General features: G+C 34.5%; 2 long non-coding RNA genes across 2 annotated transcripts in view; both read left to right on the top strand.

Annotated features, from left to right (window-relative positions):
• The window catches only part of LOC139495142 (uncharacterized), a 40,720-nt gene extending 38,419 nt beyond the window's left edge, over window positions 1-2,301 (top strand). The window contains exon 3 of the long non-coding RNA XR_011657269.1: window positions 1,962-2,301. This is a non-coding gene — a long non-coding RNA (uncharacterized lncRNA). The remainder of the gene's footprint in view (window positions 1-1,961) is intronic.
• A 6,141-nt stretch (window positions 2,302-8,442) lies between these two features.
• Window positions 8,443-10,928, top strand: LOC139494755 (uncharacterized). Its single transcript, XR_011657138.1, has 3 exons — window positions 8,443-8,534; window positions 9,580-9,689; window positions 10,594-10,928. It is a non-coding gene; the product is annotated as an uncharacterized lncRNA (long non-coding RNA).
• Window positions 10,929-27,668: the final 16,740 nt, after the last annotated feature.

Below are 27,668 nucleotides of genomic sequence, written 5' to 3'. Positions count from 1 at the left end.
TTTTTAAAAGGTGTTTCAACCAAAGATGTGGGAGGGGGATCCAACTGTTTGTATTAAGATAGTTTTAGGTTTTATGTGAAATTAAAAAAATGTTTTCAAGAATGTAAAGCTTTCACTGCAATTTAAAATTGTCTTCTCTTGGTCAATTCATTTTGTCATCTTACCATGTAAATAAGTACATGTATAGTAAAACAACGCTTCGTTCATATCAATAAACATACTTACACCAGCAGCTACCTTCTTTACATTCTAAAATCAAGGGCCTTTTGAAATCCCATTTTTACAATGATATTATCAGGGTTTCCCCTGGGGGAATTATTTTTTTCACCACCTCTTTCACCAAAACAATATATTTTTCGCCACTTTATTATTTTTTTCGCCAAGTACATAACTATATTTTTCGTTTAAAATTTACCTTTTTTTCTACCCACCCCCTCCCCTCCCTTAAATAAGATGATTTTGCCCCATTGTGTCTATGATTATTCTCTCAAACTTATTTTAGAGTCTATATTTTAAATGAATTTGGATAGATTTCTTCATAACGACAGTTTTCTTTTCTTGACCATCGTTAATGAAAAAGTTGAGACGTAAAACTATGCTTGAAACACGCGTGTCACTCAAACGACTTTAAAGTAGTCTCCCTAACCAATAACCCATATTAAAGCCAAATGATAATTAAAGTTTTAAATCGGAGATTTTTCTTGCTTTTGCACATTTTTCATCACAAAACAGCTTTCTTTTCTAAGCTATCTTTACAGTGGCGGATCCAGGGGGGGGGGGGGTTCCGGGGGTGCGCACCCCCTTTATTTTTGCCGATCAATGCATTTGTATCGGGACATATGTTTTGCACCCCCCCCCCTTTTTGCCCTGGGTGCCCTGGGTAAGCACCCCCCCCTTTCGAAAATTCCTGCATCCGCCCCTGCTTTAAAAGGAGAGGAGACGTCAAAAGTTTGCTTCAAACACGTGCGGTGCAAAGTGGTAAATAAATTATGTATGTGACATTAAGCGGAAGCCATTTAACCATATTATTTTGTCAAACAATTCAATCAACACCTTTATTAATTAGTCCTTTGTTGTCGATATCTTTTAAATACAATCAGCTGATTATTGATTTTCTGTCAAAATCTTAATGAGGTCAAGGTGAATTCCGAGTATTGTCTGATCGGGTAAATCCGAGAAACTCGAGAAAAAAAGTAAATAAACAAGATGGAGGAAAATAAATCGTTATATATATTTCTTTCGCCAAATTTTTTCGCAAATGACGAATTTTTATCGCCACAATTATTATTTTTTTTCGCAAATTGCAAAAATGGCGACCGCCAGCGGAAACCCTGTATTATAGTGAGTAGGTTTACAAAACTACGTAAATGAGCTACATCCAGTCAGCCAAAACATATCAATAGACTAATTACAGGATTACTCAAGTTGTAAATATGTGCTAAATTGGATATTGTATAGAAAGGTATATACTATGAAAATAAGAGCTTGGGGCAAAGCCCCTCGCTCTAATTTTCATAGTATATACCTTTCTATACAATAACCGAGACTTAGTGCATCGAAAACTATGTACTATGATTAATAGAGGGCAAAAAACTGACTTCTCATTGGACGAGAAGGGGTGAGTATGTTCTAACAGATTTTATTAGCGTGACTTTTAAATAGTTATAATATAAAGTTTTTATTTCAATGACAATTGAAATTTTATATTAATTTGAGAGTTAAGTGATGTTGATCTGTAATATGCAATTGTATATAATAAACTTGACCAACTTCTTTATATTAGCCAGACATGGTCCGACCGTATGAGCATTTTGAAAAAGTACGCATACGGTCCAGACCGTACACGTACGGTCCAGGTACTCATACGGTCTGGAACATATCCATACATTATAACTCGATAATGTTCTTTATAAAAATCCTCATCATAGATACCAGGATTCAATATAGTGTCTTATATTTAGGCTAAATGTACTGAGATCAAGCGAGGTGCAACCCGTGACTGTAGGTGGGCCGCAGGGATGAGTATGCAAGTGGATCAGGTCATAGCTGGTGGGAAGATTGCTGCATACAAAATTCGATGGGGCACTGGATGGAGTGGTTGGTACGTCCCAGGGTACAACGACATAGACGGAAAAGTTAACCTTAGAAGAAGAAAATGTTCGATGTCGTTCAAAGCAAACAGTCTTCGACGAGTGTGGTCTTACTTTTATGATCATGAACACATGTACATAGTTTGCAAGGCTTAAACATTGCAGGATAAGCTACAAGAATATTAAAAACAATTAAAGATGTTATATTTTATTGTTATCAATTTATTTCAATGATAGCATCTTTGTCATTTCGGTATGCCAACCGAGGACAACCTATTCCCTACCACTCCCATCTACAATGTAAATGTATGTGCTGATGAAAAAAACGTAGCATGATTTCCTGTGTAACGTGCATGAAGGTTTTGAGGTATAAAAAACTAAGTACACGTCTTCTCTAATGGAACAGTACAGAGGACTCCTCGTCCATTTTTTTGTACTGTGATTGGATTTACAAAATCCATCTGAGACAAGATCAGATCTAAAAAGATATACCGAAAGCAAATTACCAATATAAAGAAATTATCTGATAACTTGAATGTTTTGGGTTTTTTATAATGTCCTAGCTAAGCTAAGCGTATTACCTCGAGGACAATTGATATGCATCTGTGATAAGTATTCGTCACAAATCGGCCGATTCTATACCTCGTCCGTGATACGTAGGTTTTCGGTACTGATCCCGGTACTGATCCCCCGTAAAGGAGGGGAATAAAATATTAAATATATTACAATTTTATGTATATCATGACTGCACCCATTTGACTAAATAGACACTTCGTATGACTAAATAAATCTATAATATCAAATTATATTTCGTTTGTGATGAAACATGGGAAGGAGAGTAGCGGGTTCACCCGGGGATTGCCGATTGTTATGCTGAGTTGCTGTAATCACCGGAATGATACCTTTGTAGGTTTACCAATAGTGTATTGTTGTGATCCCGAGTGTATCTCAAGACCGATATATACCTTAGATGGTCGTTCCTGCAGTCAGAAACGGCCGATTGCTCTTCTAGTCAGAATAGTCGTCTGTATTAGCCATTGTATTCAACCGGAAGAGGGTGGTTTCTGGGTAGTGCTTCGGACATCTCTAGATGGTCTGTCTGATTACCTAAAAGTAACCCTCCGGATACTACACTCCCCCCAGTTTTATTAATAAGGCCCCCTCTACTGAGGGGGGCCCTGTGATTTTCGCCCAAAATCAATAAATACGGAAATAATACCAAATTTAGAGAAAATATGCATCAATTTAAAAAAGTACATACCCTATCCCCTTAACAATTTGAAAAAAAGTATAAAACCTATCCCCCCAAAACGGACCCTTTGTATCCATGGGTCTATTGATTAACTAAAAGATAGTACAATGGGTTCCCAACTAATTGGGAACCCAGACAACTGTGAATTGTTCTTGTCTGGATCGTATGCCAACTCTTTCCCGTCTTTATACAAACTAGAACCGGGTTATTTAGTGGTTGCATGTCCACTATATAGTTTGACCCAGGAGGTTGTGCTTATCCATTCCCTGTCGTGAAGAGTCTGGTCTCATTTTTTCTCACTTGCACTGTATTTATACCTTTGTTTAGGTAGGGAATTCCAGGGTCCCACTGTCTTTTATTTGACACGATCTAACTGTGCTCACACAAAAGACTGACGTCCCACTGTCTACTGGTGGCGGCTGCTGCTGATTGAAATACCTGGTGCCAACATTATCTGTTTTGAAAAGTAGCCCCAATTCCAAATCGGGGCTTTCTGGATTAATGTATACAGATTCCTTGTTGACAGCAGATTTGAAAGTTATAATTTTTTCATTGCTGAGCGGACTGTTGCTTTCTGTTGCGGCTTTTCTGTCAGTTTCTCCCGTTGAGGGTCCTCAAAAGTGAGGGATGTATGACTATTTTCAGTATTGTCAGTCATTCCTATGTCAATAACAGGAGTAGAAAACACTGTGACTATCTTCTCATCACTGGCCCCTTCTACCAAAGTGGTATGTGCCTCACCGTCTGAGGTGGAGTCCCAACTTTCTTGGGCCTCCTCATCACTTGCCAAAGTTGTCTCTGTTGTGTCAGCAACCATTTGAATGCTACTACCATTATCAACTGCCAAAATAGATCCTATGGGTTTCCTCATAATATTGGCTACTGAACTCTCCTGGTCGCCTGTGAACAATGTTACAATAACTAAATTGCCTTGGGGCACCTCGCATTTCTCTACTTATGGTATGGCTGGGGTATCCACAATCAAGGAATACCCCTGGTTGGCCCTTATTTTCCAACAACCACTGTCTGAGTCCTTTATTAAAGTGAACCTCCTGTTCACATCAACCTTGATTAGTTTGTGAATATCAGGTAAGGAGTACCCGGCAAAGCCTGGGTCCCTTTTAAGGATTTCCTCAACCAACAAATAACCACCTGGGAGAAGGCTGTGGTCCAACTCCGGTGCACCATGTCCCAATATGTTCCAGAGACATTTTAACACCTCTTTGTCAGAATTGGAGCATTGCTCCGACTCACTCTCTGCTCTAACCTAAACCAACAATCTGGGTTCTCTGTTCCCCTCTCCTTCCCTGGCCCCTACCCCTGGGACCACTATAGCTGCCTCCGCTACTCTGCCTTGGGGTACAGACTCAACTACTGAGAAGCCTAACTTCATTTGCGGGGACTCACTCCGGCCTCCTGAGTAGTCCCGTTTAAGTTTAATGGTCCTGTTGCTGTTCTGCTTGACTGAATTGTGGAGGTAACAGTTTTATCCCTCTCCTGTAAATCCAGACAGTCCTTCTTAACATGTCAAGGTTTAAGACAATGGTAGCACACTTCCTCCCATGGATGGACTCCCTGAGACGGACTTACCTCTTAAGTTTGGGCATTCCATTTTGGAATGGCCCCTCTCCCCACAGTGGTGGCAACTTTCTGTCCCTGTCTGTCTGCCAGGTGAGCAACTTCCTGAAATGGGGCTTGTGAGGAGTTGCTTGAATTGGTCCATCATGTCGTCTAATTTTTCATGGACTTGACCAAGTTTGTTTTCAAACTTCTTATTAGACTTTTCTAACTCCACTTTCCATGTACTGACTGGGGCCCCTCGAGGGCCATTGTATCCCTTACATGGAGCCCCTGATACTCATGGAAGGCCTCATGGTGAGCTTCATACTGCCCATCAGTTACTTGCCTAACCTCACGCCTGTTTGGCTTGCCATATATTGCCTGTGTGTTGTGATGGAATAGCCGTATTTTATCTATGGCCTCCTCAATACTTTGGGGCTCAAGGTTAGAGATTTGCACTCCCAACTGTTTGTTTTCAATACCCTGGCAGAGCCGCATTACGGCTTGCTCATACATATAGTCGTCAGGGAGGTTTCTAAATGCCCCGGTGGCGAAGGACAACACCCGATCAGCCCAGTCCTCAAGAGACTCCTCAGGGGCTTGACGGGCATTGTTAAACTGGACCCGGGCGGTCTCAGGGAGTGCCTTGAAACCAAAGCGCTTGTGAAGCTTCTCTTTTTGTTAAGAGGACATAATATTCGTAGGCTTTTCCCTCAAGACAGCAGCAAAGTTGGTCCATGCATTCCTGGGTACCCCATTCACAAACCTCTGCGTACCTTGCAAATTTTGTGAAAAAGGCCTGTCAGTTGCCCTTTCCGTCATACTTAAATTTTTTTAGGGCATTGGTAACTTTAGAGACGCCACCTAAAGTTCCTCGTGCCCCATCACTGTTGTCAGGTCCCCTTGGGTTTTCCATAGGCCTATCCTCATTATATGGTACTGGGTAGAACCGCCTGTTGTCCATAGCTCACCCCTGCGGTGACCCCTTGTTGGGGCACCACTGTATACCTTTGATTATACTGGTTCTTGGGTTGCCTATCCCATAGTCATAAGATGGGGTCTGCCTTGTGTCCGCACCCCTATTGTCTTGCCTCTTGCCATACTTACTGCAGGCCATCTCATACTGTCCCCCACCAGTGTAAGCTTGTTGGGTACTGGGTGCTGACCCCTGACCTGCATAGTTGCATGCATGGCCGATGGGATGTGAAGGTGTGCCCCAATAGTTTGGGGTAAGTTTGTCCCACGCACTGTCTTTAACTGCAGGCCAATACGGCCCTTGTACATGTTGTGAGGGGGACTACCTTGGTTTGGGTCACCAATATCATGGTGACTCCACTCTTTTTTCAGTAATGGTTCCCTGTAGCCCCCATCCCAATTCCCAGTGGGTTCATGTCTAGCATTAGCATCACCGGGATATGGACTATATCCAAGGAAGGCAGAGTCCATCTGGCTCGGCCCTTTCAAGGGTTCGAGACTTTGCCCCTTGTGCCATGCTTCTTGCCTAAATGCAGATTGGCCTTGTTCTTGGGATGGTGTGCCCTGTGGGGAAATGTGTCCCTTGTTTATCATCTCACCATGCCTGCCTTGGGCCTGAGGTGGTGGCCCAATATTTTGGCCACCTCCATTTGGGCTGAAGTCCACCCTGGATAAGAGGCTCCTTGTTACTCGTAGGTGGGAGATTGTGGCCAAGTCTGACTCAATTACAGAGCCCTTGCTCTCCCTAATGTCCATTATTTGCTCCCCAGTTTTTATGTCTATACCTGGGAGCTGGAGTAACTCTTGAAAGCTACAAGTGTTTAGGTTTACAACCGACATTTGTAACTGTAAATCACTGACCAACAATTTATAACAAAGTTTATTTATTTAAAGAATAAACAACAACAAACAACACACTTAATACCACAATTTATTTATTTAATAACACAGATACATGTACGTCTGCTTCGGGTAACCCGTCCTTCTGGTCTGCGGTTATCGAAGTGAACAAAACAATAACAATACGACTGGTAACCCGTCCTTCTGGTCTGCAGTTATCAGAAGTAAACAAAACAATAACAATACGACTGGTAACCCGTCCTTCTGGTCTGCGGTTAACAGAAGTAAACAAAACAATAACTTGTCGACTGGTAACCCGTCCTTCTGGTCTGCAGTTAATAGTGACTGGTACCCAGCTGTCCCTTCAACAATGTATTCACTTGAACAATCCTTTCTCCTAAACAATCGTGAAGTATTCCTCCAAAATACTCCACGAGTGCCCGAAATGACTTATTCCCTCGCTGGAATAAACCAAAACAGTCAGGAACGGCCGATTGCTCTTCTAGTCAGAATAGTCGTCTGTATTAGCATTGTATTCAACCGGAAGAGGGTGGTTTCTGGGTAGTGCTTCGGACATCTCTAGATCGTCTGTCTGATGACCTAAAACTGACCCTCCGGATACTACAGTATCAATAACCAAGTAGTAAATATTTGTATAGACAAGCTATATCTTTCGTATGCTCATTTTCAGAAAAATCTCATTTCATTCAATTGATTTGTATTGCAAAAATTTGTTTACCTTAAGATATATGTATCTTTGATATGTTTGTACAACAGCTACATGTACATGATGTATATGTTGATATATAGCTGATGATTGAAATTTTGTCACTGAAGAAATACCAGAGTTTTCCGTACCTTTGTGTCGAATTATTTGAAACAATGCGTCGTTCTTCCGACTTATGTTGCATGAGAGTAGTTTTATTAGCTAGGTAAAGCTATTCTATATTTTATGATAGGGATACGTGATGCTTAATGAAATGAATGTGATGGTATTTAGAACTGAATATCATTGCAAAAGACATGATGCAAATGGTTTTTTTTTGTATTCTTAACTTATCTTTTTAACGGTATTTAGTGACCTGTAACTTTAGAGGTTGGTGAATCGCTCGTCGCAATGTGCATTCGAAATGTTTATTTTTTTTTTTTCAATACACAATACAATCTTGAATACAACTTACTTATTATACAATCTCAATCAATGTTAAATGTTAAAAATATATTAACCTATTCTAATTATTTTACTGAAAGTATATTTTTGCATACTTGTACTTTTCCTTGGTGGTTGAATATGTTGCTTACATATTTCTATTAAAAAATTGTGCGCCTAAGTGTACATTTTACTTCTTGTCTAGACAATGGAATCAAAGCACTATTGCATTCGATCTGTTTAGTTATACTAAAGTCTTATTTTACACTTTTTTTCTTTCAATACACAATACAATCTTGTCTGTGAATACAATTTACTTATTATACAATCTTAATCAATGTTACAAATATCTTAACTTATTTTAATTATTTTTTTTAACTGAAAGTACTTTTTACATACATATGTACTTTATCTTGGACATTGCATATGTTGCTTACATATTTCTATAGATTTTTAAAAAAATTGTTTAATAAATTGTGCGTTTACGTGTACTCCTTGTTCAGCCAATGGAATCAAAGCGCGTATGCATGATTTTTCCTCGTGCTCAAATAAATCTGTGCTGTTATTACGTAATACAAAAAATGTTCAGAGTATATATTAGAGAAAGTGTAGGAAATTGATATCATTTGCTTAGTTTGTATCAGGAACTTGAGGGGCAGTTTTAATTGTAAGTATAGATATTTTTGTAGCAATAAATACTATATAATGGAAATGTTTTAATACTGTACAATACTTTACATATTTGGTTCAGTACTGTACATCATCTTTAGTCGTTGTTGCATTTCATTTGTTAATATTAATAGATTTTCGTAATTTTTTTTAAGCCATAGGATATTTCTCAGCTACAATCTCTTTGAAGAGATACCACAACGGTATATTGACCCATCGAATGTCAGCTTTCTAATGTTTAATATTTCTTTTCGTCTTCTCAAACAAAATGCCTCATACTATAGGTTTGTGGAATTTGATGGTTATAGTTTAATTGCAGTATAACGCATTGCGTATCATTCCCCGACAAAAAATCTAGAACTTATATTGATATCTTTTTTGTCGTTTTTGTTTTTAACGACATTGTTTACTTTTTATTTCTCCCTTTTCTATTTCATTAAGGTAAACCGGATTGTTTTCTTATATAAAGTAAGCTTTTACAAATGTAACTCCATGATGATTTAATGTTTGCCCACAATAACAATGGAATATTTGACATGTTTTGAAATAAACATTATCAAAATATTTATGGTCGGGTTGTTGTCTCTTTGACATGTTCCCCATTTCCATTCTGATTTTTTTTAACTTCTGATACTGTAAAATCATGCCAAAGCGGAAATTTTATGATTTAGGATAAATTATCTTAGTCTTTGTTTCACTCAAAATCTCAAAGTTATTTGACAATCACAGTCTATATCATAATATACTTAAGTCTTTGAACAGGTTGTCAATAGATTCGATTTTTTTCATTGTGCTGCTGAAGACGTTTTGATACAAGAAATGTGCATGCAAAATTTTAATCAATTAGGATGCAGATGGATCAATGCGCAATAAAAACATATGAACACAAAAATCATAAAAACTTGCTCTACAATTTGAACAATGTCGGTAACTGAGAGCAAGACTATTTCAATTTTACCATTGAAATTTAGTATCATCATTTATATATATATATATACTTTTAGTAATTATAGTAATTTTGAAATACTTTTTCCTTATCAAAGAACTGCGAAGAATGACCATGTCATTATATGGTTTGACAGCACTGATTGGTTTGTTTGTTGGTATTACGTATGGATTGAGTGATAAAATGATTTACGACATATCAGCACAGGTAGGTTTTGTCATTATCATGGCGATAATACGCAATTGCAAGTATCTAGCGAAATTCGGAAAATAAACCGTGCGTCGTTAGCTACACGAGTTATTCCCCTTACTTCACGAAATAAACATTGGACGCACAACCGAAAAATAACTATCCTTAAAAAAAACTTTTAAAAAATAATCATGTTGACGTCAGTCAGAACTTTGAAGTTCCTTTTAACAGTAGACCTGACACCGCTTCAGACATACCGAAGAACGCTTACCAAGCTAAGATGACTGAACTTTTACATGTGGCAGAGCTAGAACAGTTGAAAACCTGGGGTAGTTTATACTTTTATATGTTAAAAGAATTATGACCAAATTTACCTTCATATAATAACCATATTTATATATGGTAAACATTGCTGAGTTGGAACCTTATTTGTATCAATGGTAATTTCTGAATTTGTCTAAATACATCATTCTACGTTTATAAAAGTTGTGTTGTTACTAAATTTAAGCATAACTACATTTCAATAAATGACGATCATGAACCTATGAAAAAACAATTGACGATCATTCCTATAACGAAAGAGTCACCCGCTAGACAAATCGTTCAAAAACAATATACCTCAAATTATAATTAATATATTAATATATTACCTGAGTATTGGAAATTCTATATGACTCGCATTTTGTAAAAAAACTTCGACTGTTTATTTCAAATTGCTGTTGTTTGTTTTATATTTGTCGGGATATACCGGTGTTCGAGGTCTATTTCGGTAACCTGTGTGTTAAAAGAGGTATTTGAAATGTAATAATTGAGAAATTGTTGAAATAGATTTTAAATACTGATTTTTAATATCATTATTGTTTAGGGATATCTGTGTAATACTCTTCTGGTCTGTAATATTTAAAAACATATTCTATTTCAGGCTAAATGTACTGAGATCACGCGAAGACGAACACGTGACTGTAGATGGGGCGCAGGACTGAATATGCAAGTAGATCAGATCGCAGCTGGAGGTAAGATTGCAGCATACAAAATTCAATGGTGGAACGGTAACTGGAGTGGTTGGTACGTCCCAGGGTACAACGACATGGACGGAAAAGTCAACATTCGTTTACACCGATGTTCAATGAAGTACATGTATAAAAGTCTACGACGAATGTGGGCTTACTTCTACGACCACACACACAAGTTCATAGTGTGCAGAGCTTAGAAATGTTTGACAGAAGTTAAATTATGAATAAAAAGTATTATTTAAAATGTTATTTCTATACATGACATTAGAAGCTCATGTTGTTTTTCTTATTTCTAACATCAAAGGTGAGATCTGAGGTGGTAAGTTAAGCAATGAAACAACTATCATTTAGAGACAAAAATGACGAATATATTTGAAACTATAGGTCGCCAGACAGCCTTCAGCAATTAACAAACCAATAGGGCATCAGTGGCGTACAGTAGCTAGGTAATTTTTACGTGTACGCCCGAAACTCGGCGAGGGGTCTGCACCAGTACTGCAGGTAGTTGATTCGACGGGTCGAAGCCCCCGTAAGCAAACAGGTTATCGAAAGGGATATGCCATGACCGTTATTAAACATTTTCATCAATAGAATTTGAACATACTTAAAGAATGTTTTATTTGTTTTGTTGAGTTTGTTCATTGTGAATTTAATGGTTTTACAAAAAATGTCAAAACTAGTTAGTTTAAAATATATGTTTAAAAGGAGCCATTAGGTAAATGTTGTTTATGAAAATGAAATAATTAATGTTGAGAGATAATAAGGCGCAGTATTAAAATGCGCGAAGGGTTCTTTTGAACCCTGGTTCTCGCCTACGATTGCGTCCTTCAAGTGAATGCATTTATCAGTCTTTTACTGGATTAAAATAAAAAATAAATCTTTAGATATTTTTCCTTGTTCTGGAATATCGACTTCTGCCTAACTTTCACGACAATCTATGGCGGTCTACAAATTTACATGTAAAAAATATCCCAGACTGTCAAATTTTGTAAAAATAAGTCCGTCTGTAATTATAATAATAAAAAAATGAAAGGGACGACAAAAAATACTTTCAAAATTTTAATTCAGACATTAATTAGAAAACAAACTTTTTCCAAAGTATCATGAAATTCAAATAAGGTTTGACTAAGTAATTGATTTGTTAAAAAAAAACCCATTTAAACCAAGACTGTATCTACTTGTGCAAAAAATATTTTTTTACACCTATAAATATGGGGAAATTAAACACATAATTTCATCATGATGCTCTGGATACTCTTTTGGTCATAAATAGTTTCTGTCAAACTTCCAAATGAAGGTTTGAAAAAGTTATTGAACTTTTAACCATATACTGAACTTAAAAATTGACGCTGACGACGAAGTTTATGATCGCTATATATGTCTTGCCTTCGCGAAATATGAAAATGTCACAGGTGCGACAAAAATGCAAACCATATATCAAATTTCAGAAGATAATAAATTGCTATAAACAAAAGGGAGGTGGGTAAAATTCTTAGTAGATTCACAACTAGTTAATTCAGTCTTGACAATGAACAAATCTATATAATATGATATCATACCATCTGGTTGAAAAGCAAATTTCGTCGCAATTACAAGCAATTGTAAAAAGAATTACATGCGGAACCATGACTGAGTCTTCTCTACTTTTTGTTTTATCATAGTTAACAATATCCATCTCAGTAGTAACAGAGACGTTTTTTGTTTATGTCTCTGGTAGAAATAAAGTAACAACCATTTAAACCAATTCTGTTACTTTCAATGTTGAATTCTACATTACCATTTATGACACCAATGAACTTGCAAATTTGACAAAGTAATTATTTCGTGACTGGACATTTCTCCATCGACTCCTCTTATATCTAGTTTTAGTTGAATTTCGATCGTCTGTTTTTCTCCATGTCAAAGCGCGCATGTATTTTAAGCCTTAAATATATTAAGGCAAATTATTTTGAGAGGTTTTCCAAAACCTAAACAAATGTGTTCATATTGAATCCACATCCTTTCCTGTAACATGATCTGGGGATATGTCAATCTATCTGTATTTATTGTGCATTTTTGTTTTAATTTACTATCCAAGGAAAACACTGATCCCACATTTCTTCCAAACTGTATTGTTTTCATGTTGACTATCACCAAATGGAAGCCTTCTCATACACCACTAATATCCTCTACTCATTTTTCATTCTTGAAAAAAGATATTTTTTTTTCTCTTAAAAAACTCCCAATTTTTCCTTTATTTGTGTATGGGTGTATTATTGCAATTGTCTACTAAGTATTTTTCAAATACTCTTTACTTCTAGCTATGATACAAGATGTGTTTCTATCAAACTGATTTGATTTGACATTGCGCAACCTTTAACAATGAACCGTGAGCTATAATTGATTCTTTTGGGATGATTTAAGTCTGTTGTCTGTTAATCAACGTTATTCCAGTCTTGTTATTAAAGGGACATAAATCTTGCCATTTCGCAACACAAAACAAATAAACACAACAATAAATACATCAGAGAAATAATCTATTACAGGAATTATTCAAAATATCTGATTGATTTTATACCGCTATTGACGGAAGAAACAGTAAATCGCTCTTCTAAATGAAGGCGAATTAGAACCATAAAATATAAATGGTCATTGTAGCGTGGTTTTATGTTTTTGTATAACGATACTTACCCAGGTCCGGTGTTCGAAGGGTAAAAAGTCACGAAAACAAGTTTTGTTAACATCATATATAATTTACTTAGTTGGATATTTGTATAAAACAAATAGAATTTGACAAAGTAAATATGTAACTTCAAAGGTGCTTTACGACTCGATATTCTAAAAATGGTTCCGTTATGATATATATCAAAGAAGAGGTTGCGAAAACATGATTTTGCTGTTACATTTGTAGCTTAAACAAATGTATAAATATGAGCTCATTTTTATCATGAAAAAAAAACCTGTCAAATTATATTCATGAACACGGTTTATTAGAGCAACATAACGCCCACTCATGATTTATGGGGGTGTTCCTGTTACTCAATCTTAAGGGTTTTAGTCATGTCTGTTGGCTTCTTTCCATTTCCGCCGGGTTTTTTTTTTTACCATAAATCTGTGTTCCTTTGTCTGACGTTTACTTTAATTCCCTCTCGCTTTCCGTACATCTACAATGAGGATTATATTTACGTCATATGTTTACAATTACAAAATGTATGTATGGCATGGGTATCAATAATTTCTCATGAAAAAAAACCTCAATTCAAAACGTATTCGGATATATGGATATAAAACCAAATAATTACATTAGATGTATGTTTCATTATAATATTTTATTCTGATTGGCTTACTGCACATCACGTTTTATTCCGTAAGCAGTTGCATTGCTCAATAAAACTTTTCATTCATGATAACACGTGCTCGAACAATAAAGTGCACAGGTGAATTAAATATCAAAATATATAAAATTCGTGTTTTCATGATCATAGCTTAAAAATGTAATTATAAGTATTGAATGCTTCTTTTTGTAACTTTATAGGGTTGTAAAAGCGTTGACCGTGCGTACATTTTTAGAATGAAGCGCTGCCGCGCTTCAAACAAAATGTACTTCGGTCAACGCTTTTACACCCCAATAAATTTACAAAAAGAAGCATTCAATTCTTAAAATGTTTCCTCATATATATATATGTAAGACTCAGATCGACGTCCGGTCTCTAATCGACGGCCGTTCCTCAAATCGACGTCCAAATGAGACGTCATAATAAAATAACATTCCAAATCGACGGCCAATTTTATGCCTATCTAATCGACGTCCATTTCTTGGCATTCTCCAATCGACTCCGATTTTGAGCCTTTCTAATCAACGTCCGTTTTGGACACAGAATACAAAACTGAACTGAACAGCTCGTGTTTATCTTTTAAAACAAAAAAGTTATGTTTTTCTATCGAAAGGAAAAATATGTCCACAAATCCGTATTTTGAGGAAATATCCGAAATTTCAACCAATTAAAAAGTAGCACATGAAGGTATATTTTTTATAACATATTTTATTTAATCAGGTAAAAAATAGCCTACATGCAAATTTTCATCAAAATTTCAATATGAGATCAAAACTGTATCGTATGACCTTAAAAAGAAATGTGTGTGAGTTTTTTTTAATTTGTTACATACTACACTAAGTATGTAAACAGGTTGTGATATCAATTTTTAAATTTTAGAGATTGGTATGATTTCCAGAGGGACAACTATACACCAGAGTTGAAATAAAATGGATGTGAGCAAATTGAATTATAAACCATACGGCTTTCAACAATGATAAAAACCAATAACGCAAAGGCTATAAAAGGCAACAACATAAAAAGTGTAAACAATTCAAATAAGAAACTTAAAGGTCTTATTTATAATAAAAAACAATTCCGAAAAAAAATATGACAGACATAAACCATCGAAAACCAATGCACTGCAGGCCCATAAATAATATGTCGGGGTTAAACATGTGCGTGAGCACTTAACCTAGAACAGTGGTGTAACCGCACAAGATAAAAACATTATGCCAATTTCTTGCGTTCACGTGTGTAAAACTCAGAAATTTGTTGAAAAAAAACTTACAGAGTCCGAATTATAATACTCTCAAAACAATTGGCTGTGCTTCTTTATTTTGCATATTTATGAAAACTGAATAAAGCTCCTAGATGTTGTTTTGTTTTCTTTGTCGTTGGGTTGCTTACTCATTTTCATACACTTACATGCAGTCACATTGGACGTCGATTAGAGAATCAAAATATAGGACGTCGATTTAAGAATGTGACGTCAGATTTGGACGTCGATTTGAGGAACGGACATCGATTTGAGGAATGGACGTCGATAAGAGGCCGGACGTCGATCTGAGTCTAACATATATATATCGATAATTTGCTCAAGTCGGACAAAACAGAGATATAACCAATTTCCGACTGTGGAATCAAGTAAAGTTCTAATAACATAAGCGGTGGTGTTATACTCAAGGGTATATGTCTCTTCATTAAGTTGTTTAATTCATGTTCTTATGATGACCTCAAAGTGAACACACGACTCCTTCACTTTGTCTGTTTACATTTTTTTTTTAAATATTTAAAATTAGAATTCACTGATAAAATGATTCGCTGCACAACAAATGGGAACTTGTGTCTTAGATACGGATGTGCAATTCTGCAAAAAAGTTGTTTCAGAACTAGACTGAAACTTCTTCAAATTATCGAAAACTGTATTTTTAAATCAGCTAAGTTCAAAAGTCTAAGGGTTGTTCCTATAACTGTCAATGAAAGAATTTGTCATCTAATTGTTTGTCGCTCTCAGACAAAACGTCAATGTTTTCACCGCTTTTACTGCAAACTCTTGAATTAAAATTCCTGACAGTTTCTTGTTTCTACAAACATGGCTAATCCCATAAGTTACTAAATCAATAACAGACGAAATCGAATCCGGTATTCTTCATTCTCGGATTATAATCAAATAAGTTCCATTCATGTAACATTATCTACGTATTCCTATGAGGATTTAGTGACCGGATGTTGTATTTTCTCAATTCGTTTGTTGGGTTTTATTAATTTGATTAGGAACACCTCCTACATTCATAATAGTTAGAGAAACAAGAATATGCTATCATTTTACTCTCAATAGCTTTGATAAAGTTTTGTTTTGGTCTGTTTCGAGGGATTTTGCTGTAGTGGAGTGAGGGTTGCAGGAGTGCTTTAGCAAATATTTGGTTATTCGTTGATTGTATTTGTAAAGCACATTTTGTATGAAGGGCTTTCAATATTAAAGATGTTAGCACGTTCAATGATTGTACAACCCTATTAAATCATAAAAACACAAGTTATTCTTATAATTATATTGTTTGTTAAAACAGTGAAACCTTGGACTATTATATAATAGTCCCAGATGAAAGCGTTATTATCAAGCTTTTAGAAATTTTGTTTTGGATTGTTGTAGCTTTGTCACGGATACCAGGTGCAGTCAAAGATGCTGTATCTTATACATATTTGTAATTTCTGGGCCCTTTAAAGCTGACTATGGGGTATGGGCTTTGCTCATTGTTAAAGACCGTACGTGACCTTTAGTTTTTAATTTCTGTGTCAATTTTTATCTTGTGGATAATTGTCTCATTGGAAATCATACCAAATCTTTTTATTTTATAAAGTCCTAACTTTATTTACTTTCTTAATCATACTTGGCACAACATATAATACTGATGTACAGTTTGCAAGGTATGATTATTGAACACGAAATGTTTCAAAAAAATCTCAAGAAGATGTCAGCAAGACTCAAAGTAAAGAGGAGAATACTACAGAGTCTTACAAATGCAGTGTAATATTAAAAACTCTATGAACGTGGATGTATACAATTGTTTGCACCTGTTCTTAAGTCAGGAATCTGATGTTCAGTGGTTGTCGTCTGTTTATGTGGTTCATAAGAGTTGCTCGTTTTCGTTTTTATATAGATTAGACAGTTGGTTTTCCTGTTTGAATGGTTTGACTCAACTAGTAACTTTTGGGGTCCTTTATAGTTTGCTGTTCGGTGTGAGCAAAAGCTCCGTGTTGAAGGCCGTACCTTGGGTTACTTTTATACATTATATCTTTGATGGAGAGTTGTCTCATTGGCACTCATTCCACATCTTCCTACATCTATTCAAAAATTATCACGTTAGTATAGAAGTCACTTGCATTTTTTTGTCAGTCATATGGTCATTGTAAGTTGTGATTATATTTTGACGAAATCTAAGTAGGAAGATAAAAATGGTACAATGTAGCAACATGCAAAAAGACATAGACAACAGAGGTTACGTGGAGCATACATACAAATCTCTATACACAATGAGTAGGAGATCAAAACGTGAGATTTTGACAGATTATCCATCAACGAAGCCATTACGAGGCTGACTGACGGTTTATCCTTTAAAAACTAATATCGGTATATTCTATTTCTGATACGAGTATAGAAATCTTAATCAGTCTGTCTACAGTTGTGGGTATTCCTATCGAAGTGTCTTTGTGTAAGTGGTCGATTTCGGAGCGCGCTTTATTCTTATATATGAGTGAATAATAATTGTAACATCGAAATGACTTATGTCGTCCTTTCAGACTTTCTACTATCGGATGCAGCTTATGAACCACCTTGACTTCCATTCGTGAGTTTGTTATAATTAAATACAAATGTATATAAAGATTGTCTGACATACAATAAAATAAACGATGGGTAATTTTTGCGCTGGCTGGAAACGTAGTTACAGGTACGTGTATACGCGGAAACGATACCAAAATAAACACATGCGGTATGGGCTTTGTGGATAGTTGACTCATTGGCAATCATACCACATCTTCTTTATTTATATTGAAACATCTAGTTTTCAAAAACAACGACACTAATCAATCAATTAATTCAACAATAGTAACATAGTGGTAGTCTTTAACGAGATTATGATTATTATGTTGCCCTTTCTTGAGGGATTTTGTTACTCAATCTTGTTATTTTTTTCCCTTTGTGTTACAGGTAATATAATTATAATTGTTTGTCTATTCGTCGTTTTTGGCATGATGAACGCATATTATATACACATTTTGTTCTTATTTCTCATTGTTCGAGTGCTGTTTGTATAGTCTATCTACACTATCACAAACCTATCAACACTGAGATTGTGAGTTCCTATCCTAACTTATGGCAGGCGTGTTCGACTATAATCTTAATGGACTAGGATTGTCAGTTTTCTTGAGGAAGATCGATGGTTCTCTCATGCACTCCAACTCCCTCCACCAAAATAAAACTGACTATCAGGTAAAGCCAAAAGTGCTAAAATTGGCGTTAAACGCCAGAAAGTAATATTAAAAACAATAAATAACATATAGATATCAAGATATCAAGATTCAGTCTTCAGTAAACGAACATCAGTACAAGACATACCACCTGAGCCACCTGTATCTTTAATATATCCAATGCTCTTGACTTTTCTAACATCTGCAATAGACATGTGTTTTTACAATATCCCTAGCTTTACATCCTTTTGACATCTGCAATAGACACGGTTTTTACAATATCCAATGCTCGAGATCTTTCGGACATCTACAATATTCCTAGCTTCAGATCCCCGGGGCGATAACATATTATATAGATATTAGAAGATGTGGTACGTGTGCCAATGAGACAACTCTCCATCCAAGTCGCAGTTTGTACAATTAAACCATTATAGATCAAACATTGTCAAAGTACGGTCTTCAGCACGGAGCCTTGGCACACCAAACAGCAAACTACAAAGGGCCTCAAAAACGAGGCAAATAAATGCAGCGGGTTTAAACCTTAAAATAGGCGCCAACCTTCACCCTAACCTGACGTAGTGGTGTAACATAATACTATAGAATGACACACTACAAAATATCAATTGAAATGGCTTAACTCAACCAAAAACACATATCAACAAAAACAAGTAAACATGCACTGAACGAATACATTTTATCTATGACACAATACCAATAAAAAGGGAGAGATTTAAACCAATACCAGAGAGACAATTAGAACCTTGGATAAAACAGCCTTAAATAAATCAACGTACAAATATAAATATTATATTTCGTTATAAGGAGTACATGGAGTGTTCGGTGCATTACGTTTGCGCGCATTACCATTACATTTGCGCGCAGCTTTTTTGACAGGTAAACTCAGGTAAAATACAGGTAATAATACTTTATTATTTATTAATTTGTTCATTATTTACAAGTATCAGTACCCTTTCCGTTAGTCTAAGTCTCCTATGTTATTTTAGGGCCTCAAAAAAGGAGATAAAACCGCATTTTTTTTTCGATTTTCAGATACAATTCAACAAGTCAAAGGTGAAGACAAAAGTTTAAAAAATCTGTGACATAGCCCATTTATCATAACTTGAACTTTAGATATAACGGGGTTTTAAATTGATTTTAGAATTCAATATGAACAATTATATAATTTGAATTAACAAACTATTTTCAAAATTAATAATTAATAGTTATATCTATTATGAAAATACGAATAAAGTACAGTCATTTATAATTTAATATATATGAATTATTATTTTTACCTGAGATCACCTGTAAAATGAATGCGCGCAAATGTAATCAAAAGCTGCGCGCAAACGTAAAATATTTTAATCTCCAAATGCGCGCAAACGTAGTGCGCCCGGAGTGTTAGTTGATAATGAATCAGGGAACTGTATCATAAATAATTATGATTATTCAGCCATAAATATGTTCATATAAAAATTGATGAATACTATTCAAAACACTGTCTATCAATAAAAGCATCACAAAACTGACAAACAGCTTATCTGTTCGTATATTGATATATTTCGAGAGTGTGAGAATATAGAAATTGTTTGCGAATGTTTGTATTCCAATCTAGTGAAGTTCCTATTTATTCATGGCAACGATTTCGAGTGAACTATAATTTTTTAGAAGTTCAGAAAAAGAAGCTGTGACATCAATAATTACCTAAAGGTATGAACCGGTGCTCTATAAAATATTTTGGGCGTTTATACTACATAATGTTAATTGAATAAATAACACAATTTTACTGTTATATACATTGTATTTTGTAATTCGTATTAATCTCATCCATTCGCCAGCATTAAAACGTACGCGTCGTCATCAGATGGATACTTACTTACTTACTTAATCCTCTTCGTGCTTTGATGCACATAAGGCCGACACTAATGGATACGGAGAAAGGATATAGAGGGGAATATGGTATGAGTGTCAATGAGACAACTCTTCATCCAATTAAAAAAAATGTGAAAGCTCTCTCACAGGCAAACAACCCATAATTGAAAAATATAAGGACATACACAACAAACACGGTGGACTGTTTTATGGCTCTGCTCATGTTGTTTAGTCTTAATTTTTTGCGGAGTATTTTAATAAATGTTTTTGTTTTCGGCTGTTATCCGGTTGATCGTGTAAACGACGTATTTTTCTCGGACGTACATGTATGCTCAGTGATTTTTCCCTGATATCTTTTTTCCTTTTTGGCCCTTTCTGATACATCTTGTAAATAACATCATAAGAGTGCAAGTATATGTTTGAGTTTGCAAACAGTGTTCTAAACCCGTAATGATTATACATAATTTCTGTTGTGTACTTAAGCCTGCTTCAAGAAGTTCAACTTAAATATATTAAGATTAATTCAATGTTTTACTTTGAGTGACGTTAAAGTTGTTGACTTTCTAGAAAAATGACTTTTCTTATACAAAGTTTATCCTTAGTAAAGTGACATAAGAGCGATGTACAACATAAATAACATTAACTGCCATGGCCGTGATGTACAACAATGTAAAACTAATTGATTTTTCGCACTGACATTTATAACGTCATTTTTCATTAAGAAACAATCAGGATTTAATCCTACAGCATGGAGATTAATGACTATTTAATACTTTGCTGTGATACATACAACGTATAGGAACTCAACAAGTGATTTATTTATAATAGGAATGGTAATGTTGTTAAAGCAGCCGATATTTACCGAGACAGAATGTTTTCATCAACATTGTTGGTATAATACAACCTTGGTGAAAATCACAACTGGTAAAACGTCTTGGAATTCCGATACAGATATCCTCCAAACCAAGATAATAAATGGAGAAATGAAATTTTTCTTTTTCTTGCATGCAAAGTTTTGAGAGATTTTTCAAGCCATGTTAAGAAAGAACTTTCGGTATCAGTGTATGATAAATGAAAGTCCGCGTGTTTACATGTGGCTAGTAGCCAGAGATGATTTGCTTTAATGATTCATGTAATGCATTTTATTTCATATCGGTTGAAAACAAGATTCTCTTATTGGATAAAAAGGGGTCACATGACATTCATTAATCTTCAGTAATAAATTCCATCGGTCATAAACAGAACAAAACGGACCAGAAAACCGGTCGTTAATGAACTTTTACATGATATTGACCGGTGGGGCGTGGTTTCTGTCTGATATTAACCGTTGGGGAGCGGTTTCCGTCTGATAATGACCGTTGGGGCGTGGTTTCTCTGTTAATGACCGATGGGGCGTAGTTTATCTGTTTGGAGAGATGTACCTTTTATAAAACATGTTCCTGTTTTTTTAATATTATATTTAAGTTGTCGAGTTGTTTATTATATTTTTTCGTTAATTATAAAATTAAAGAGAACTTGATTAAATATTTATTTACTTAAAATATGCACTAAAATGAATGGAAGTATTACTACGACTGGTCGTCACTCTTTGCCATAGAAATCGTAAAACATGGCTTCTCAATGAAATAAACATAATAGTTCTTAAAAAACTGGTCATTATCGTGATACATGGACTACCCGTAGGACAGTGGTATTCACTGCGACAGCGATAATGACCTCGCCTTCGGCTCAGTCATTATCACTATCTTAGTCAATACCACTGTCCTGTGGGCAGTCCATATATCACGATAATGACCAGTTTTTCAAGAACTATTATATAATTAACTCACCGTTTCCAAATGTAATGCATTATGTGTAATATTTTAAAAAAAGCTATAAACAATGGAAACAATGTCCTGATGTAGTTTTCATTAGTTTAAAAACATAGCATGTGTAATGAACATTAAAATTACCCATAGTCCTCTACATTGAAAAATGGCTAATCGTAAATTGTCACGATACAGGTTATCTACATATTTTTAAGAATTTGACATCCTCCAAAGTCAACCAAGTCAGGAATATGTCAGATATCTTCTATTCGTTTGATGTGTTTGAGCTTTGGATTTGGCCATTTTATAAATGATTTTCCTTTTTGAGTTACCCTTGCATTCGGTATTTTGTTATTTTACTTATGTATATCTGTTGTTCTCTTTTAACCTTTTTTCTATTTTCAAACCCTAAAAACTTTTAAGTTTTGTCCAGGGGCAACTTAATTGATAAATGTTCTTGACAAGAAGGAGACGTGCTGACCATAATTGATATCATAACATTTGTTTTTATCTTAAGTCATTTTTTAATGGTACATCTTTTTCAACATTTAATATGCCTTGATGAATTATACCCAGAAGACCGGTTAAAACTTTGAAGACAGTTGATATTTGAGGAAGAACTTTATTGGCGTCGGGGGAGTTGTAAGTATTTAGTTTTTAAAAATGAAAATAAGAAATGGTATACATTTGTGTAAGTAAAAATTCAGGAAAATATCTGCTATTTCCCTTAATGTTCTCTGTAACTATAGACATCCGATGTTGGCCATTTCCTTTGAGTCTGATATATTCGCTATACATTTATCAAACGTTACGGATGATTATAAGACCATTTGGTTCGTTACCTAATAAATAATTTGACCTCATTCCATTTACATAAAGGTAAATTATGTTTATTTAAAAAAATATTTTAATTAGTTTTGTTTGCTACTATTACATAACAGAAAATTCAGACTCATTAATGAAGAGAACCATTTTTGATAGGACAATTTATGTTTTCGAAAATTATTAGATCGATGCAAACCAGAAAATTTGGATGCATTGCCACTGAAAAAGATTGTCATGTCTTTTTTTACTCAGAAAATGGAAATTGTATTAGGCTGTCATAGGGCCTCTAAATATTTATGTAAAAGTATTAATAAACGCGTACAACGTCAATTATATTTTAACACGGATATTCAGAATTTCCGCCCACCGCACTTCATAAATTCTCGAATGTTTTCTTTGCAGTAATTTCTCCATTGTTTGATTGTTTGTTTCATTTTCTGCTTATGTCAAGCAACAAATTATCACTGCTTATTCAGAACAAGGCATATCTCAATACATTTAATGATATTGTTCATTTCATTCAAAGTCATATCATGAAACGCTGATCCAATTAGGTCCGCGAACATGATTCATTATACAATTTCGCTGTTGTAAGACTTATACGATAAGGTTTTACTTTGTTCAACTTCAATGTGTTCAAAAGCTGAAAATATTCACAAGGAAACTTATAAAAAAAGGGCAAAGGATACTAAAAAATAAAGCAAACGAGATTTATCAGTGTTGGTAAATATTGTACACTGTATGTCTACCTACCGTGACAGCAAATCAACATCAGATTTGTGTTTTCTTCTAACAATATTATTCATACTAAGTCTGTATAAAAAGTAAGATAGGAATTCGCTTTGTAAATCCAGGTCAGTTCACTGTTGTCCTTCCGCAGTGATTAATTGACAAATATTTGCTGGCTATCAAATCTATTGTCCTATTGATACGGTATGGATTTTCCCAGAACAAGGTTTTCATTAGAAACTATTCTGTTTTACTCTCAGAGATGTCGGTTTATGATTGATGTATTTTGCTTATCTTGGCTGGCCAAGCTAGAACACTCCCATAGCTTATCAATAATAACACAATGATACAGTTCTGCCTTCACAAATTTAAAGAAGAGAACTTTGTCAAATCTGTCTTGTTAGAGATACAGTCGTATTGCCAATGAAACAACTATTCACACAAGACCACATGACGTATATATGTATCCATGGGTCACAGTACGACTTAAAATAATGAACAAATACAAGCCTTCCATTCAAGGTAATCATTCATTTTGAAAATCATTATGATTACATAATTCAAAATAAAGATAGTTTGAATTTATTAGGATAATAATGGTCAAAAATAATAAGTTCAGATGAGTTGAAAGATGCATTATATTGGTTTTTCGTTCCTGTAACGTCGATTGTCTTATATAGGAGAGGAGTGAACTTGTTTAAGCTTGACATTAAGTAGATTTAGTTTAAAAAGGTACCAACCTCCACCCATATTTCAAACAATAGTGTAACATCACAACATAGAAAGACATACTAAAAAATATCAATTGAAGTTGCTGAACTCAATCAAAAGATATATTAATATAAGTGAACATAGTTACACTAAACGAATAAATAAGTGCATGCCTTTATTTCTAGTTAGTTATTTTCTTCATGTGTTCCTAAAAGATAAACTCGTGTTGTTCCTTTTGATTTAACACTATTGTATTAAAATATCATATCATAACATTAAAGTTGGAAAAACATGGGATTATACGGAAGCGTATTAGCGCCACACATTTTTTTTAAATTTTTCTTCCTATGTTTGCATTATAACCTTTTGCGTTATAACGCAAACCTTTACGATATAACCCAAACCTTTGCAATATAACGTAAACATTTGTTATCACGCAAATTGATTTCAATTATTCATTAAGTTTTGTATATATGTCCGTCTGTCATTCATTTCGGATGTGATTTACTAGTAGATAAAAAACATACATGCAAGGCCAAATAATTATAATAAATATGCATACTAGGAATAATGGAATACTTGAAGTGCAATTATATATAAATTAAGACTGATTTGTGCATCAGAAAAGACTAATTAAGTATATAATTTAACAAGAAAATAGATATACATTTTTAGTTTAGTATATAGTCATATTTAAATTGAAAGATCAAAAATAATGTCATACAAATTGTGAAACCTCCAAGTCAAATAGACAAAATGATCTTTCTGCTTTAAAATGAATTATTAATAAGGAAACATTTTTTTTTAAATCTCAGAATATGGTCAAGATTCTTTGATAGAAATTCATTGAATTTTCATTTCAATATAATGAAGTATTTTTAAGATGCTTGGGTAGCAATTTGAATAAAGAGAACATCATTTTATTAATAAAACATCTTCATTCTATACATTTATTGCCAAAGGGTAGCTTGTTTGATTCTAACCTACTTTACACAGTTCACAAACGAGAGCTTACTTTGGAAGTATATTTATATTAGGTAATAGCTATATTAGCAGGGTTGACTGTTTTTTCTTAGGTATAACCTCAATTTACTCAATTTTCTTTGTAATATATATACTAGTAGTAACATGGATATCGTTTTTGGGGCCTTTATAGTTTGTTGTTCAGTGTGAGCCAATGCTCCGTGTTGAAGACCGTATTTTGGCCTATGGTGGTTTACTTTTACGAATAGTGACTTAGATGGAGAGTTTTCTTATTGGCACTCATACCACATCTTCTTATATTATTCTGCTCATTATTAGACCATGATATGATATAATTATTCAAGCATTTTACTTTGCAATGACTACACAGGTGATAAATTTAAATATATACAGCCTCCTCTATTAATAACTACTCTTAAATAAGAAATAAGATAAAAAAAAATGTAAGGCGCTAATACGCTTCCGTAGGATTATCAGAGTTAGTTTTAACATTTTGAATTTACTCAAAGTAATAAAAAGTGAAATCACAAAAATACTGAACTCCGAGGAAAATTCAAAACAAAAAGTCCCTAATCAAATGGCAAAATCAAATGATAAAATACATCAAACGAATGGACAACAACTGTCATATTCCTGACTTGGTACAGGCATTTTCAAATGTTGAAAATGATGGATTAAACCAGCTATTATAGCGCTAAACCTCTCTCTTGTATGACAGTCGCATCAGATTAAATTATATTGACAACGATGCGTGAACCAAATGTCAAAATAGGGGAACAACAACAACACGATACCCACAAAAAACGGAAGGAGGGCGGGGGGCGATTTCAGGTGCTAATGGATTACAATAAATCAGAATATACAATACTTTACGAATGTATCTATTAACAAAATTGAAACAATAACAACGGAAAATTGGTAAATGATGTTGATGATGATGACGTGAATGTACACACATGTACTATTACTATTCATATAACAAGAAATCTCTCATACCTTTTAATAAACTTAAATACATGTTTAAATATACGGAGTGTCTATTCGTCCTGCTATGCGGAAGAATAGCTAAAAAATTCTATTCGTCCGGTCATCCGTTTGCACAAATATAAATATCAGTAGAAGATGTTATGTGGCGCGGAAAATATTGGCTTTATTTGTCTCCTTAAAAACACGATGTTATATCTTTATCTTTATATTTTTGGCTGGACAAATAGCAAAATACCGTAAAAGGGCTATTTGTCCGGCTTGCCGGAACAATAGACATGTTTGACAATTTGTCCGACTAGTCGAACGAGTAACCACTGCCTTAAATATATGGGCGTTTTGTTCATAAGAGAGGTTCGGATTACCTTATGTAGTAACCTAACGTTTAATATAAGGTCACACGGAAGCCATCTTAGATTGTTTCTCATAATGTATTTCTGTTGTGTATATAAAAAAAAGTCAAGAAAGGAAATGGTGTACATTCTCAAAGTTGCCTCTACAAAAAAACAAGATGAGTCAGCAATTATATTGACTCTGAACAAGTCATAGTTCAAGAAAGTTGAATAGCATCTGAATTATGATAGAATCAAATTGTTTACTCGTTCAAAATAAATAGTACTAAGGTACATCTTTATTTGTAGTTTTTATCCTTTTTAATTTGATTTTAAATTTTGAGATAGAGACTGATATTTAAAGGGACAGTTATGTATGATTCCATAGTCTAATAGTTGATGGTATAACAATTCTTTAGTAAGGGTTAATTTACAAATAAGTGATTTACTTTTTCTCTCTCGAGGAAGCAAGACGCTTTTTTTTCTAAAGAGTGAAGTTGTTCTCCACCAAAATTAGGTTTACAAAGTCGAATAAATAAAAATACAATTTATTTTTACTTTAGAACAGTAATGCCATTTTGACACTTCAAATAAGATAAATTAGACAAATTCAATAGGAATGAAATATACTTATACCAGTATTTGTGTTCTTGACATAAAAATAAACATAACAGTCTGCTCTGTTTTACACGAACACGAAGTAAAATTAGTTAATCGGATAAACTTTAGTATAGATATTCGGTTATTCAAATATGAACCACATCCAGTCACAATCGTTTTCTGGTTTGTCTTTTGTATGTCGTTCGTTCCTCATTTTGTGTTCATGCAATTCCATCCGTATTTTTATCTCGGTTTTTTTGGAAATCATAATCGGGTTACACGAGTTTTAAACATTTGTAAACTACCGTTTACTCAGTATAATGCATCGTTTTTAGATTCGATTGTTTTTTGCTGCACTGTAAAATAATCCCTCCGA

Source organism: Mytilus edulis, chromosome 11 (genome assembly GCF_963676685.1).
Source record: "Mytilus edulis chromosome 11, xbMytEdul2.2, whole genome shotgun sequence".
NCBI lineage: Eukaryota > Metazoa > Mollusca > Bivalvia > Mytilida > Mytilidae > Mytilus > Mytilus edulis.
This window is presented reverse-complemented; position numbering and strand designations above follow the sequence as displayed.